Consider the following 14,557-nt stretch of genomic DNA (forward strand, 5'->3'; position numbering starts at 1 on the left):
GTAACATCTTTTATGGTCATGCACCGAATGTGAGAGGATTGTTCATATTGAATCTCGATAGCGATACACATATACATAACATTGAGACCAAAAGAGTTAGAGTAAACAATGATAGCGCCATATTTTTGTGGCACTGCCGCTTGGGTCATATTGGTGTAAAGCGCATGAAGAAAATCCATGCTGATGGACTTTTGGAGTCACTTGACTTTGATTCACTTGACACGTGCGAACCATGCCTCATGGGCAAGATGACTAAAACTCCGTTCTCCGGAACAATGGAGCATGCAAGTGACTTGTTGGAAATCATACATACCGATGTGTGTGGTCCGATGAGCGTGGAGGCACGCGGTGGATATCGTTATTTTCTCACCTTCACTGACGATTTAAGTAGATATGGTTATGTATACTTGATGAAGCACAAGTCTGAAACATTTGAAAAGTTCAAGCAATTTCAGAGTGAAGTAGAAAATCATCGTAACAAGAAGATCAAGTTCCTACGGTCTGATCGTGGGGGTGAATATCTGAGTTTCGAGTTTGGTACTCACTTAAGACAATGTGGAATTGTTTCGCAGTTAACACCGCCTGGAACACCACAGCGTAATGGTGTGTCCGAACGTCGTAATCGTACTTTGTTAGAGATGGTGCCATCTATGATGTCTCTTACTGATTTGCCGTTATCATTTTGGGGTTATGCATTAGAAACAGCTGCATTCACTTTAAATAGGGCACCATCAAAATCCGTTGAGACGACACCATACGAACTGTGGTATGGCAAAAGCCCAAAGTTGTCGTTTCTTAAAGTTTGGGGATGTGATGCTTATGTCAAAAAGCTTCAGCCTGAAAAGCTGGAACCCAAAGCGGAAAAGTGCGTCTTCATAGGTTACCCAAGGGAGACAGTTGGGTACAGCTTCTATCTCAAATCCGAGGGCAAAGTGTTTGTTGCTAAAAACGGAACTTTTCTCGAGAAGGAGTTTCTCTCGAGAGAATTGAGTGGGAGGAAGATAGAACTTGACGAGGTTGTCGAACCTCTCATCCCTCTGGATGGTGGCGCAGGGCAAGGGGAAACCTCTGTCGTTGCGACGCCGGTTGAGGAGGAAGTTAATGATGATAATCATGAAACTCCAGTTCAAGTTTCTGTTGAACCACGCAGGTCGACGAGATCACGCGCTGCTCCAGAGTGGTACGGTAATCCCGTCTTGTCAATCATGTTGTTAGACAACAATGAACCTGCAAATTATGAAGAAGCAATGGTGGGCCCAGATTCCAACAAATGGCTAGAAGCCATGAAATCCGAGATAGGATCCATGTATGAGAACAAAGTGTGGACTTTGGAGATACTACTTGAAGGCCGCAAGGCTATTCAGAACAAATGGATCTTTAAGAAGAAGACGGACGCTGACGGTAATGTGACCGTTAATAAAGCTCGACTTGTGGCAAAGGGTTTTTCACAAGTTCCAGGAGTTGACTACGATGAGACCTTCTCACCCGTAGCGATGCTTAAGTCCGTCAGAATCATGTTAGCAATAGCTGCATTTTTCGATTATGAAATCTGGCAGATGGATGTCAAAACGGCGTTCCTTAACGGTTTCCTTAAGGAAGAGTTGTATATGATGCAACCCGAAGGTTTTGTCGATCCTAAAAATGCTGACAAGGTATGCAAGCTCCAGCGATCCATTTATGGACTGGTGCAAGCATCTCGGAGTTGGAACAAACGCTTTGATGAGGTGATCAAAGCATTTGGGTTTATACAAGTGGTTGGAGAATCTTGTATTTACAAGAAAGTGAGTGGGAGCTCTGTGGCGTTTCTAATATTATATGTGGATGACATATTACTGATTGGAAACGACGTAGAGCTTTTGGAGAGCATAAAAGGTTACTTGAATAAAAGTTTCTCTATGAAGGACCTAGGAGAAGCTGCTTACATTCTAGGCATTAAGATCTATAGGGATAGATCAAAACGCCTGATAGGACTTTCACAAAGCACATACCTTGATAAAGTTTTGAAGAGGTTCAAAATGGAACAGTCCAAGAAAGGGTTCTTGCCAGTGTTACAAGGTACGAGATTGAGTAAGACTCAGTGCCCAGCAACTGATGAAGATAGAGAGCATATGCGCTCCGTCCCCTATGCTTCAGCCATAGGCTCTATCATGTATGCAATGCTGTGCACTAGACCGGATGTTAGCCTGGCCATAAGTATGGCAGGTAGGTTCTAGAGTAATCCAGGAGTGGATCACTGGACGGCGGTCAAGAATATCCTGAAGTACCTGAAAAGGACTAAGGAGATGTTTCTCGTGTATGGAGGTGACGAAGAGCTCGTCGTAAAAGGTTACGTCGATGCAAGCTTTGACACAGATCCGGACGACTCTAAGTCGCAAACCGGATACGTATTTATTCTTAATGGGGGTGCAGTAAGCTGGTGCAGTTCCAAGCAAAGCGTCGTAGCAGATTCTACATGTGAAGCAGAGTACATGGCTGCCTCGGAGGCGGCTAAGGAGGGTGTCTGGATGAAGCAGTTCATGACGGATCTTGGAGTGGTGCCAAGTGCACTGGATCCAATAACCTTGTTCTGTGACAACACTGGTGCCATTGCCTTAGCAAAGGAACCGAGGTTTCACAAGAAGACCAGACACATCAAACGACGCTTCAACCTCATCCGCGACTACGTCGAGGAGGAGGACGTAAATATATGCAAAGTGCACACGGATCTGAATGTAGCAGACCCGCTGACTAAACCTCTTCCACGGCCAAAACATGATCGACACCAGAACTGTATGGGTGTTAGATTTATTACAATGTAATTCACATGGTGATGTGAGGGCTAGATTATTGACTCTAGTGCAAGTGGGAGACTGTTGGAATTATGCCCTAGAGGCAATAATAAATGTATGGTTATTATTATAATTCCTGTATCAAGATAATAGTTTATTATCCATGCTATAATTGTATTGAATGAAGACTCATTTACATGTGTGGATACATAGACAAAACACCGTCCCTAGCATGCCTCTAGTTGGCTAGCCAGTTGATCGATGATAGTCAGTGTCTTCTGATTATGAACAAGGTGTTGTTGCTTGATAACTGGATCACGTCATTAGGAGAATCACGTGATGGACTAGACCCAAACTAATAGACGTAGCATGTTGATCGTGTCATTTCCTTGCTACTGTTTTCTGCGTGTCAAGTATTTATTCCTATGACCATGAGATCATATAACTCACTGACACCGGAGGAATGCTTTATGTGTATCAAACGTCGCAACGTAACTGGGTGACTATAAAGATGCTCTACAGGTATCTCCGAAGGTGTTAGTTGAGTTAGTATGGATCAAGACTGGGATTTGTCACTCCGTGTGACGGAGAGGTATCTCGGGGCCCACTCGGTAATACAACATCACACACAAGCCTTGCAAGCAATGTAACTTAGTGTAAGTTGCGGGATCTTGTATTACGGAACGAGTAAAGAGACTTGCCGGTAAACGAGATTGAAATAGGTATACGGATACTGACGATCGAATCTCGGGCAAGTAACATACAGAAGGACAAAGGGAATGACATACGGGATTATACAAATCCTTGGCACTGAGGTTCAAACGATAAAGATCTTCGTAGAATATGTAGGATCCAATATGGGCATCCAGGTCCCGCTATTGGATATTGACCGAGGAGTCTCTCGGGTCATGTCTACATAGTTCTCGAACCCGCAGGGTCTGCACACTTAAGGTTCGACGTTGTTTTTTGCGTATTTGAGTTATATGGTTGGTTACCGAATGTTGTTCGGAGTCCCGGATGAGATCACGGACGTCACGAGGGTTTCCGGAATGGTCCGGAAATGAAGATTGATATATAGGATGACCTCATTTGATTACCGGAAGGTTTTCGGAGTTGCCGGGAATGTACCGGGAATGACGAATGGGTTCCGGGAGTTCACCGAAGGGGGCCAACCCACTCCGGGGAAGCCCATAGGCTTTTGGGGGACACACCAGCCCTTAGTGGGCTGGTGGGACAGCCCCAAGGGAGCCTATGCGCCAAGATAAGAAAATCAAAGGAAAAGAAAAAAAAAGAGGGAAGAAGTGGGAAGGGAGGGGGACTCCTCCCACCAAACCAAGTCCAACTCGGTTTGGGGGGGGAGTCCTCCCCCCCTTGGCTCGGCCGACCCCTTGGGAGTCCCTTGGACCCCAAGGCAAGGTCCCCCTCCCTCCTCCTATATATATGGGGCTTTTAGGGCAGATTTGAGACGACTTTCTCACGGCTGCCCGACCACATACCTCCATAGTTTTTCCTCTAGATCGTGTTTCTGCGGAGCTCGGGCGGAGCCCTGCTGAGACAAGATCATCACCAACCTCCGGAGCGCCGTCACGCTGCCGGAGAACTCTTCTACCTCTCCGTCTCTCTTGCTGGATCAAGAAGGCCGAGATCATCGTCGAGCTGTACGTGTGCTGAACGCGGAGGTGCCGTCCGTTCGGTACTAGATCGTGGGACTGATCGCGGGATTGTTCGCGGGGCGGATCGAGGGACGTGAGGACGTTCCACTACATCAACCGCGTTCTCTAACGCTTCTGCTGTACGATCTACAAGGGTACGTAGATCACTCATCCCCTCTCGTAGATGGAAATCACCATGATAGGTCTTCGTGCGCGTAGGAAAATTTTTGTTTCCCACGCGACGTTCCCCATCACCCCCCCAAATCGAGTTGGACTTGGTTTGGTGGGAGGAGTCCCCCTCCCTTCCCACTTCCTCCCTCTTTTTTTTTCTCTTTTCCTTTGATTCTTTATTCTTGGCGCATAGGCCCCCTTGGGGCTGTCCCACCAGCCCACTAAGGGCTGGTGTGTCTCCCCAAAGCCTATGAGCTTCCCCGGGGTGGGTTGCCCCCCCCCCCCGGTGAACTCCCGGAACCCATTCGTCATTCCCGGTACATTCCCGGTAACTCCGAAAACCTTCCGGTAATCAAATGAGGTCATCCTATATATCAATCTTCGTTTCCGGACCATTCCGGAAACCCTCGTGACGTCCGTGATCTCATCCGGGACTCCGAACAACATTCGGTAACCAACCATATAACTCAAATACGCATAAAACAACGTCGAACCTTAAGTCTGCAGACCCTTCGGGTTCGAGAACTATGTAGACATGACCCGAGAGACTCCTCGGTCAATATCCAATAGCGGGACCTGGATGCCCATATTGGATCTTACATATTCTATGAAGATCTTATCGTTTGAACCTCAGTGCCAAGGATTCGTATAATCCCGTATGTCATTCCCTTTGTCCTTCGGTATGTTACTTGCCCGAGATTCGATCGTCAGTATCCGCATACCTATTTCAATCTCGTTTACCGGCAAGTCTCTTTACTCGTTCCGTAATACAAGATCCCGCAACTTACACTAAGTTACATTGCTTGCAAGGCTTGTGTGTGATGTTGTATTACCGAGTGGGCCCCGAGATACCTCTCCGTCATACGGAGTGACAAATCCCAGTCTTGATCCATACTAACTCAACTAACACCTTCGGAGATACCTGTAGAGCATCTTTATAGTCACCCAGTTACGTTGCGACGTTTGATACACACAAAGCATTCCTCCGGTGTCAGTGAGTTATATGATCTCATGGTCATAGGAATAAATACTTGACACGCAGAAAACAGTAGCAATAAAATGACACGATCAACATGCTACGTCTATTAGTTTGGGTCTAGTCCATCACGTGATTCTCCCAATGACGTGATCCAGTTATCAAGCAACAACACCTTGTTCATAATCAGAAGACACTGACTATCATCGATCAACTGGCTAGCCAACTAGAGGCATGCTAGGGACGGTGTTTTGTCTATGTATCCACACATGTAAATGAGTCTTCATTCAATACAATTATAGCATGGATAATAAACTATTATCTTGATACAGGAATTATAATAATAACTATACATTTATTTTATTGCCTCTAGGGCATAATTCCAACACTTCTATCTCAAATCCGAGGGCAAAGTGTTTGTTGCTAAAAACGGAGCTTTTCTCGAGAAGGAGTTTCTCTCGAGAGAATTGAGTGGGAGGAAGATAGAACTTGATGAGGTTGTCGAACCTCTCATCCTTCTAGATGGTGGCGCAGGGCAAGGGGAAACCCGTGTCGTTGCGACGCCGGTTGAGGAGGAAGTTAATGATGATGATCATGAAACTCCGGTTCAAGTTCCTATCGAACCACGCAGGTCGACGAGACCATGTGCTGCTCCAGAGTGGTACGGTAATCCCATTTTGTCAATCATGTTGTTAGACAACAATGAACCTGCAAACTATGAAGAAGCAATGGTGGCCCAGATTCCAACAAATGGCTGGAGGCCATGAAGTCCGAGATAGGATCCATGTATGTAAACAAAGTGTGGACTTTGGAAGTACTACCTGAGGGCCGCAAGGCTATTCAGAACAAATGGATCTTTAAGAAGAAGATGGATGCTGACGGCAATGTGACCGTTTATAAAGCTCGACTTGTGGCAAAGGGTTTTTCACAAGTTCAAGGAGTTGACTACGATGAGACATTCTCACCCGTAGCGATGCTTAAGTCCGTCAGAATCATGTTAGCAATAGTTGCATTTTTCGATTATGAAATCTGGCAGATGGATGTCAAAACGGCGTTCCTTAACGGTTTCCTTAAGGAAGAGTTGTATATGATGCAACCCGAAGGTTTTGTCGATCCTAAGAATGCTAACAAGGTGTGCAAGCTCCAGCGATCCATTTATGGACTGGTGCAAGCATCTCAGAGTTGGAACAAACGCTTTGATGAGGTGATCAAAGCATTTGGGTTTATACAAGTGGTTGGAGAATCTTGTATTTACAAGAAAGTGAGTGGGAGCTCTGTGGCGTTTCTAATATTATATGTAGATGACATATTGCTGATTGGAAACAATGTAGAGTTTTTGGAGAGCATAAAGGATTACTTGAATAAAAGTTTCTCTACGAAGGACCTAGGAGAAGCTGCTTACATTCTAGGCATTAAGATCTACAGGGATAGATCGAAACGCCTGATAGGACTTTCACAAAGCACATACCTTGATAAAGTTTTGAAAAGGTTCAAAATGGAACAGTCCAGGAAAGGGTTCTTACCAGTTTTACAAGGTACGAGATTGAGTAAGACTCAGTGCCCAGCAACTGATAAAGATAGAGAGCATATGAGCACCGTCCCCTATGCTTCAGCCATAGGATCTATCATGTATGCAATGCTGTGCACTAGACCGGACGTTAGCTTGGCCATAAGTATGGCAGGCAGGTTCCAGAGTAATCCAGGATTGGATCACTGGACAGCGGTCAAGAATATCCTGAAGTACCTGAAAAGGACTAAGGAGATGGTTCTCGTGTATGGAGGTGACGAAGAGCTCGCCGTAAAGGGTTACGTCGATGCAAGCTTTGACACAGATCCGGACGACTCTAAGTCGCAGACCGGATACGTATTTATTCTTAATGGGGGTGCAGTAAGCTGGTGCAGTTCCAAGCAAAGCGTCGTAGCTGATTCTACATGTGAAGTGGAGTACATGGCTGCCTCGGAGGCGGCTAAGGAGGGTGTCTGGATGAAGCAGTTCATGATGGATCTTGGAGTGGTGCCAAGTGCACTCAATCCAATAACCTTGTTCTGTGACAACATGGGTGCCATTGCCTTAGCAAAGGAACCACGGTTTCACAAGAAGACTAGACACATCAAACGACGCTTCAACCTCATCCGCGACTATGTTGAAGGGGAGGACGTAAATATATGCAAAGTGCACATGGATCTGAATGTAGCAGACCCGTTGACTAAACCTCTTCCACGGGCAAAGGATGATCAACACCAGAACTGTATGGGTGTTAGATTTATTACAATGTAATTCGCATGATGATGTGAGGGCTAGATTATTGACTCTAGTGCAAGTGGGAGACTGTTGTAATTACGCCCTAGAGGCAATAATAAATATAGTTATTATTATAATTCCTGTATCAAGATAATCGTTTATTATCCATGCTATAATTGTATTGAATGAAGACTTATATACATGTGTGGATACATAGACAAAACACTGTCCCTAGCAAGCCTCTAGTTGGCTAGCCAGTTGATCAAAGATAGTGAGGGTCTTCTGATTATATACAAGGTGTTGTTGCTTGATAACTGGATCACGTCATTAGAAGAATCACGTGATGGACTAGACCCAAACTAATAGACGTAGCATGTTGATCGTGTCATTTTGTTGCTACTGTTTTCTGGGTGTCAAGTATTTGTTCCTATGACCATCAGATCATATAACTCACTGACATCAGAGGAATGCTTTGTGTGTATCAAACGTCGCAACGTAACTGGGTGACTATAAAGATGCTCTACAGGTATCTCCGAAGGTGTTCGTTGAGTTAGTATGGATCGAGACTGGGATTTTTCACTCCGTGTGACGGAGAGGTATCTCGGGGCCCACTCGGTAATACAACATCACACACAAGCCTTGCAAGCAATGTAACTTAGTGTAAGTTGCGGGATCTTGTATTACGGAACGAGTAAAGAGACTTGCCGGTAAACGAGATTGAAATAGGTATGCGGATACTGACGATCGAATCTCGGGCAAGTAACATACCGAAGGACAAAGGGAATGACATACGAGATTATATGAATCCTTGGCACTGAGGTTCAAACGATAAGATCTTCGTAGAATATGTGGGATCCAATATGGGCATCCAGGTCCCGCTATTGGATATTGACCGAGGAGTCACTCGGGTCATGTCTACATAGTTCTCGAACCCGCACGGTCTGCACACTTAAGGTTCGACGTTGTTTTATGCGTATTTGAGTTATATGGTTGGTTACCGAATGTTGTTCAGAGTCCCGGATGAGATCACGAACGTTGCGAGGGTTTCCGGAATGGTCCGGAAATGAAGATTGATATATAGGATGACCTCATTTGATTACCGGAAGGTTTTTGGAGTTACCGGGAATGTACCGGGAATGACGAATGGGTTCCGGGTGTTCACCGGGAGGGGGCAACCCACCCCGGGGAAGCCCATAGGCCTTGGGGGTGGCGCACCAGCCCTTGGTGGGCTGGTGGGACAGCCCAAAAGGGCCCTATGCGCCAAGGATAGAAAATCAAAGAGAAAGAAAAAAAGGAGGTGGGAAAGGAGAGAAGGACTCCACTTTCCAATCCTAGTTAGACTAGGATTGGAGGAGGACTCCTCCTCCCCTTGGTGCGCAGCCCTTGGGGCTCCTTGAGCCTCAAGGCAAGCCTCCCCTCCCTCCTCCTATATATATGGAGCAATTAGGGCTGATTTGAGACAACTTTTCAAAGGCAGCCCGACCACATACCTCTACGGTTTTACCTCTAGATCGCGTTCCTACGGAGCTCGGGCGGAGCCCTGCCGGGATCAGATCACCACCAACCTCCGGAGCGCCGTAAAGCTGCCGGAGAACTCATCTACCTCTTCGTCTCTCTTGCTGGATCAAGAAGGCCGAGATCATCGTCGAGCTGTACGTGTGCTGAACGCGGAGGTGCCGTCCGTTCGGTAGTAGATCGTGGGACGGATCGCGGGACGGTTCGTGGGACGGTTCGCGGGGCTGATCGAGGGACGTGAGGACGTTCCACTACATCAACCGCGTTCACTAACGCTTCTGCTGTGCGATCTACAAGGGTACGTAGATCGGAAATCCCCTCTCGTAGATGAACATCACCATGATAGGTCTTCGTGCGCGTAGGAAATTTTTTGTTTCCCATGCGACGTTCCCCAACAGCTACATGGGATCTCTGCTTGGCTCTAGTGTTCTTCTTTTCCTCCAGAACATGCACCACACCCCGTAGTCTCCCCTCCTCCCAGATTTTTGATTCAGAAACCGGTGCACACATACACCTCTCCAGATCTACTCGGGCTTTCTTTAACCTTCCTGCCAATTCCCGTACCTCTTCCTTATGCCATCTACGCATCTTACTCGCCACCTTCCGCATGGATTGCATAATACTACACCCCTCCGCCTTTCCTTCCTCCCACGCCTCCTTAATGACACCCCTCCGCCTTTCCTTCCTCCCACGCCTCCTTAATGACCTCGGCACACCCTTCTTCCTGCAGCCACCATGCTTCAAACCTGAACCCCCGGTCACCTCCTCCTCCTCCTCTACCGGCATCTCCCTCCATGCTGACAATCAAACGGTCAATGATCCGAATGGCGCAGTCGTTCATGCACTACTGAGAACCCTGGGAACATCCCACACCAATCAGCATTTGTTGTGACTCGATCCAGTCTCTCACATATGTAAGATTGAACCTCTTTATTGTGATTCCTCCACATGAATTTGTCCCCAATATACCTAATGTCACATAAGCCGGTATTATCTAGGGCCTCGCGGAATCTCTCCATGCACGCATGAGGTCTACGACCCCCTCCTATCTTTTCCTCATCCAAAAGGATTTCGTTGAAGTCACCGAAGCACATCCATGGTCTCCCAACCTCGTGTTGCTGCCCAAGAAATCTAATAGTGCGCCAAGTTTCTGTTTTGCGTTCTGTCTCCGACTCACCATAAACCCCAGTGAGCCTCCATATCGCACCATTGTCTTCCCTAACATCCACGTCAATGTGTCTTCTGCCATACGACCTAAGACTTATATTCACCTCCCTCCTCCAGAATAGTGCAATTCCCCTGCTTCTCCCCACCGAACTCCACCTAGACCTAGCTTCCATTTGAACTTTTCCAGCTCCTTTTCTGTCAGCTTTGTTTCAGACAAGAATATAATGTCAGGATCCTCCGTTCTCCCCAAATCAAGGAGGACTTGAACTGTCGGGCCATTCCCGAGCCCCCGGCAGTTCCAACCTACGAGTTTCATTGCGTCCGGCGGGGCTACTCCAACAACCCGGTCGATATCTTCAAATTTGACATTGGGTCAGTGGTGTCCTCCTCCTCCCTTGCTCCCTCCTCGCTGAGCTCCAACCTCCCTCTTTTTGTCTCCTCCCTCTTTGCATTTCCCTCCTTGGCACGCTTGAGCCCCGCCAATCTTCCATTACTTTGGTATCCTTTGGCACACTCCCTGTTATCTCTCCCTATCCTTTTAAATCTCCTCTGTCCAGTTTCTTTGTTCTGCACTCCAGTCTCCTCGCCCGTCTTTTCCCCCTCCATATTTGAAGTTAGCTAGTCCAGCCGCACGTCACCAGAGCTACCACGAACCTTTGCAGGATTCTTCTTCATACACCCGACAGAGGAATTGTTAGCTATCTCCACTGGAACATGTTTGCCTCCCCCCTCTTCCTGACTGTTCTCCACTCCTACTCCATCTATGTGCCCTACCAGTAGGAGCTTCTTGGGGTGCCCTAACTCCCGTTGTTCCGCTACTCTTTGTTTAGATGGACTAGTGACCTCCTCTCCCTTTTCTGTTTCCACGAGCTTCCCATTCGTACTCCTGGAGCCGTCTTTACGCCATGAGAGACTATCGCTCCCACTCACCGATCTCTCATAAGATCGGTTTGTTCCATAAGGCCTTGCACCTCCTGATCCTCTCCCTCTCCCCCTCCAGTTGCCTTCCTCTTCCTCATACAGCTTCCTACGGCCCATGTCCGCACGTAGCCATCCCACAAATTGCGCCTTCTCTCCTTTGGCCAGCTTCATATTGCATGCCTTTTCACCATGACCCACAAATCCACAGATGTAGCAAAAATCAGGTAAGAACTCATACTCAAATCGGCACCACGCTCCATCCTCCCCTTCATTGGCGCCATCTATGTTCATTTTTTTTTTCTGTTTCTGTCTAGACTCGTGCTCCTCATCATCCAAGGTAAAATGATTGGTTTATCGAGTTTCATCCTTATTGTCGCTCTCATGAACTTACCCATAGCTATCCCATCCGCTCCAACATCCGCTTCCACAAAGTTGCCAACAATATTTCCTATCTCCTCCGCCGACTCTGCATTCATCATACCCAACGGGAGGTTGAAGATCCTCACCCAGATATGTGTCTCGTTGAACTCATAGTCCTCCGACTTCTTCCGCGGACCGTAGTCCTCCACCATCATCAGATCTTTCTCAAACATCCAAGGTCCATCCTCCAATGCCCTTCTCTTTCCCGATTCCTGATTGAACGTGAACACAAACAGATTCTCACCCACCTCCTTGCAGTCGGTGCCCTTGATCGGACACCACACCCGCCCCAACGACAGCCGGATCGCATCTGGGTGAGCCAGCCGCTCCGACAGTACCTTCCCCACCGCCTGCGCCGCCAAAGACTTCCCCTTCTCCTTCATCGGCACCTTGATCTTCACTCCTCTACGTTCCTCCTCCGACAGCTTCAGCCCCCGCATCATCCCTGCAACCGCCTTCCTCCACGCTAATGCCTATTCGAACAAGGGTTTTTGATGTTTTACGACCGTGCTATCCTAGAACACACACACAAAAAGCTTTGAGGTGGATGGGATCTACTCTCACGGGATTGCAGAAGGTTATTCAGGCCCCTACGACGACGGCCAAGCCAAACCGAGGCCAAACCCTAACCCTGATCGCCTCCGTAATGTACGGAGCACTCTAAACCGCCACAGCCGGGCGGCCCCGATGTAGTACTAAACTCTGATGGGCTAGGACCTTTTTCTTTTTCTTTTTACATATCCTTTTGGTTTGTTGATTCGTGATGGCGAGACAGAGACGCGTCCCTGCCTCTCACTTGCTTGACACCCCGGGCAGGGGCATGAGACGAGACGAGACGAGACGCGGTCGTTCCTCCGTGGCCACGAGCACGAGCAGCGACCGCGCCGCCCGGATCACGTTAGTACTCCGTATTTAAGCGTTGGACGGCCACGCGGCGGATGGCGTGTGGAGCAGGTTGTTCCGGGGCCGGGGCCAAGAGGAAGAAGCCGAACGCAGCAGGGCTTCCGGTCCACATAATCCAGCACCAATCATGGGAACAGAATTCATCATGAACGAGCTAGAATAATCAACCACGGTGCCGGTTACCCAATCGTCGTGCTGTGCGTTAACGTTTTCTGGCGTGCGTCCGGTTTTCCTTTTTTTTTCATGAGGTTGCTTGAGTAAAAAAAACGTGGATTTGCACAAATCACGCTTAAATAAATTTTCAAAATGTGGAGTTTTTTTAGCCTTTGGTAAATATCCCAGCGTGCATGGAAGCTTAATTTAGCACGTACAATTTTTAGGCCCCAATATGGTAGGTTATCAGTCCTGTGTGTTAAATATCAAGTTATTTTTGCTAAAACTTAGGCCCTGTTTGAAACCATAATATATTATGATAATCTGGATTATGAAGATAGATTATATAATCTGGTTTATAAAAATAATCTAAGTCGACATGTTTGGAGGTCAGATTATATAAACTGTAATCCAGATTTTATATTGCATAATGACTTGTCTGTCTTCTGTTTTTTTAAAAGAGGAGGACGGCGGTGGTAGGAATGTAATTAACTCGAACTTTAAAAGGGTAATGGGTCATTATCAATTCATAATCTGATTTTAGCTGGAGTAGAGTAGATTATGAGTTTTTAATAATCTGTTCATCTAGTTTTTATAATCTACACCATAATCTGTCCTGTTTGAAGACATAATAGATTATAAAAACTGAATTATATAATCTGAGTGATTCTAAACAGGGCCTTAAGAGAAGGCACACCTTCATTTTCTTCTCACGTGCATCCACCATCTCTTGCTCTTTTTTTTAAATACAGTACAGACACAAGCGTTTATATACACGCGCATACACTCGTTCCTATGAACGCACAAACGTATACTCTATCCCTATGAGCACTTTCGAGAGACTGAGTCGACATATCATCTTGAGATTTACAAAGTCATTATAGACGCCTCGTTGTTGATGGAAAACGTCTCCTCCAACTCAAAGCATATCGCCGGAAATTCTGAAATAAATTCAGGAATAATGCAAGCACCAAGATTTAAACCCTGGTGGGTTTGGGATATCACTGTCCCTCTAACTAGGGCTGGGCGTTCGGTTTATATGGTTAATACGGTTCTGTTTATTCGGTTCTATATAATTTTGGTTTTGGAGGAATAGAAACCGAAATAATCATTCAGAAATTAGAAACCGAACCATATTAACCATAATATATCAGTTCAGTTTATTCGGTTAACCGAAGAACCAAAATTCATGCACTTGTCAGTATAAGTGTAATGACTCGAGAGCACTGATTTGGATTGTATAATATGCAAAAAGATAATCACAAGTTCTAGCAACCTTAATATCATTCTATGGTTTATTCGATCAATCAAACTAGTAAGTATGGAAATGTGTCATGCCTCCATACTGTTGCACTTTCGGAAACAAGGTATTACATGGAGTATCCCACATATCGGTTTGTTCGGTTTATTCGTTTTTTGGGCACAAAAAACCGAACAAAAAAAAGACACCGAACAACCTTAAAATTTCCCACCGAACCAAAAATCAAACCTCCAAATAAACCAACAAATCGGTTAATATGGTTCAGTTCGGTTTGGTTTTTCGGTTCTTGGTTTTATAGTGCCCACCCCTACCTCTAACTATCCAATCACAGGTTGGTTTGCCATGATATCTTTCTATTAGGTATATATTCAGTTAACCGCAAAAAAAAGGAGGGGGGGGGTATGTATT

The sequence above is a fragment of the Hordeum vulgare genome, chromosome 2H, assembly GCF_904849725.1.
Source record: "Hordeum vulgare subsp. vulgare chromosome 2H, MorexV3_pseudomolecules_assembly, whole genome shotgun sequence".
NCBI classification, from domain to species: domain Eukaryota; kingdom Viridiplantae; phylum Streptophyta; class Magnoliopsida; order Poales; family Poaceae; genus Hordeum; species Hordeum vulgare.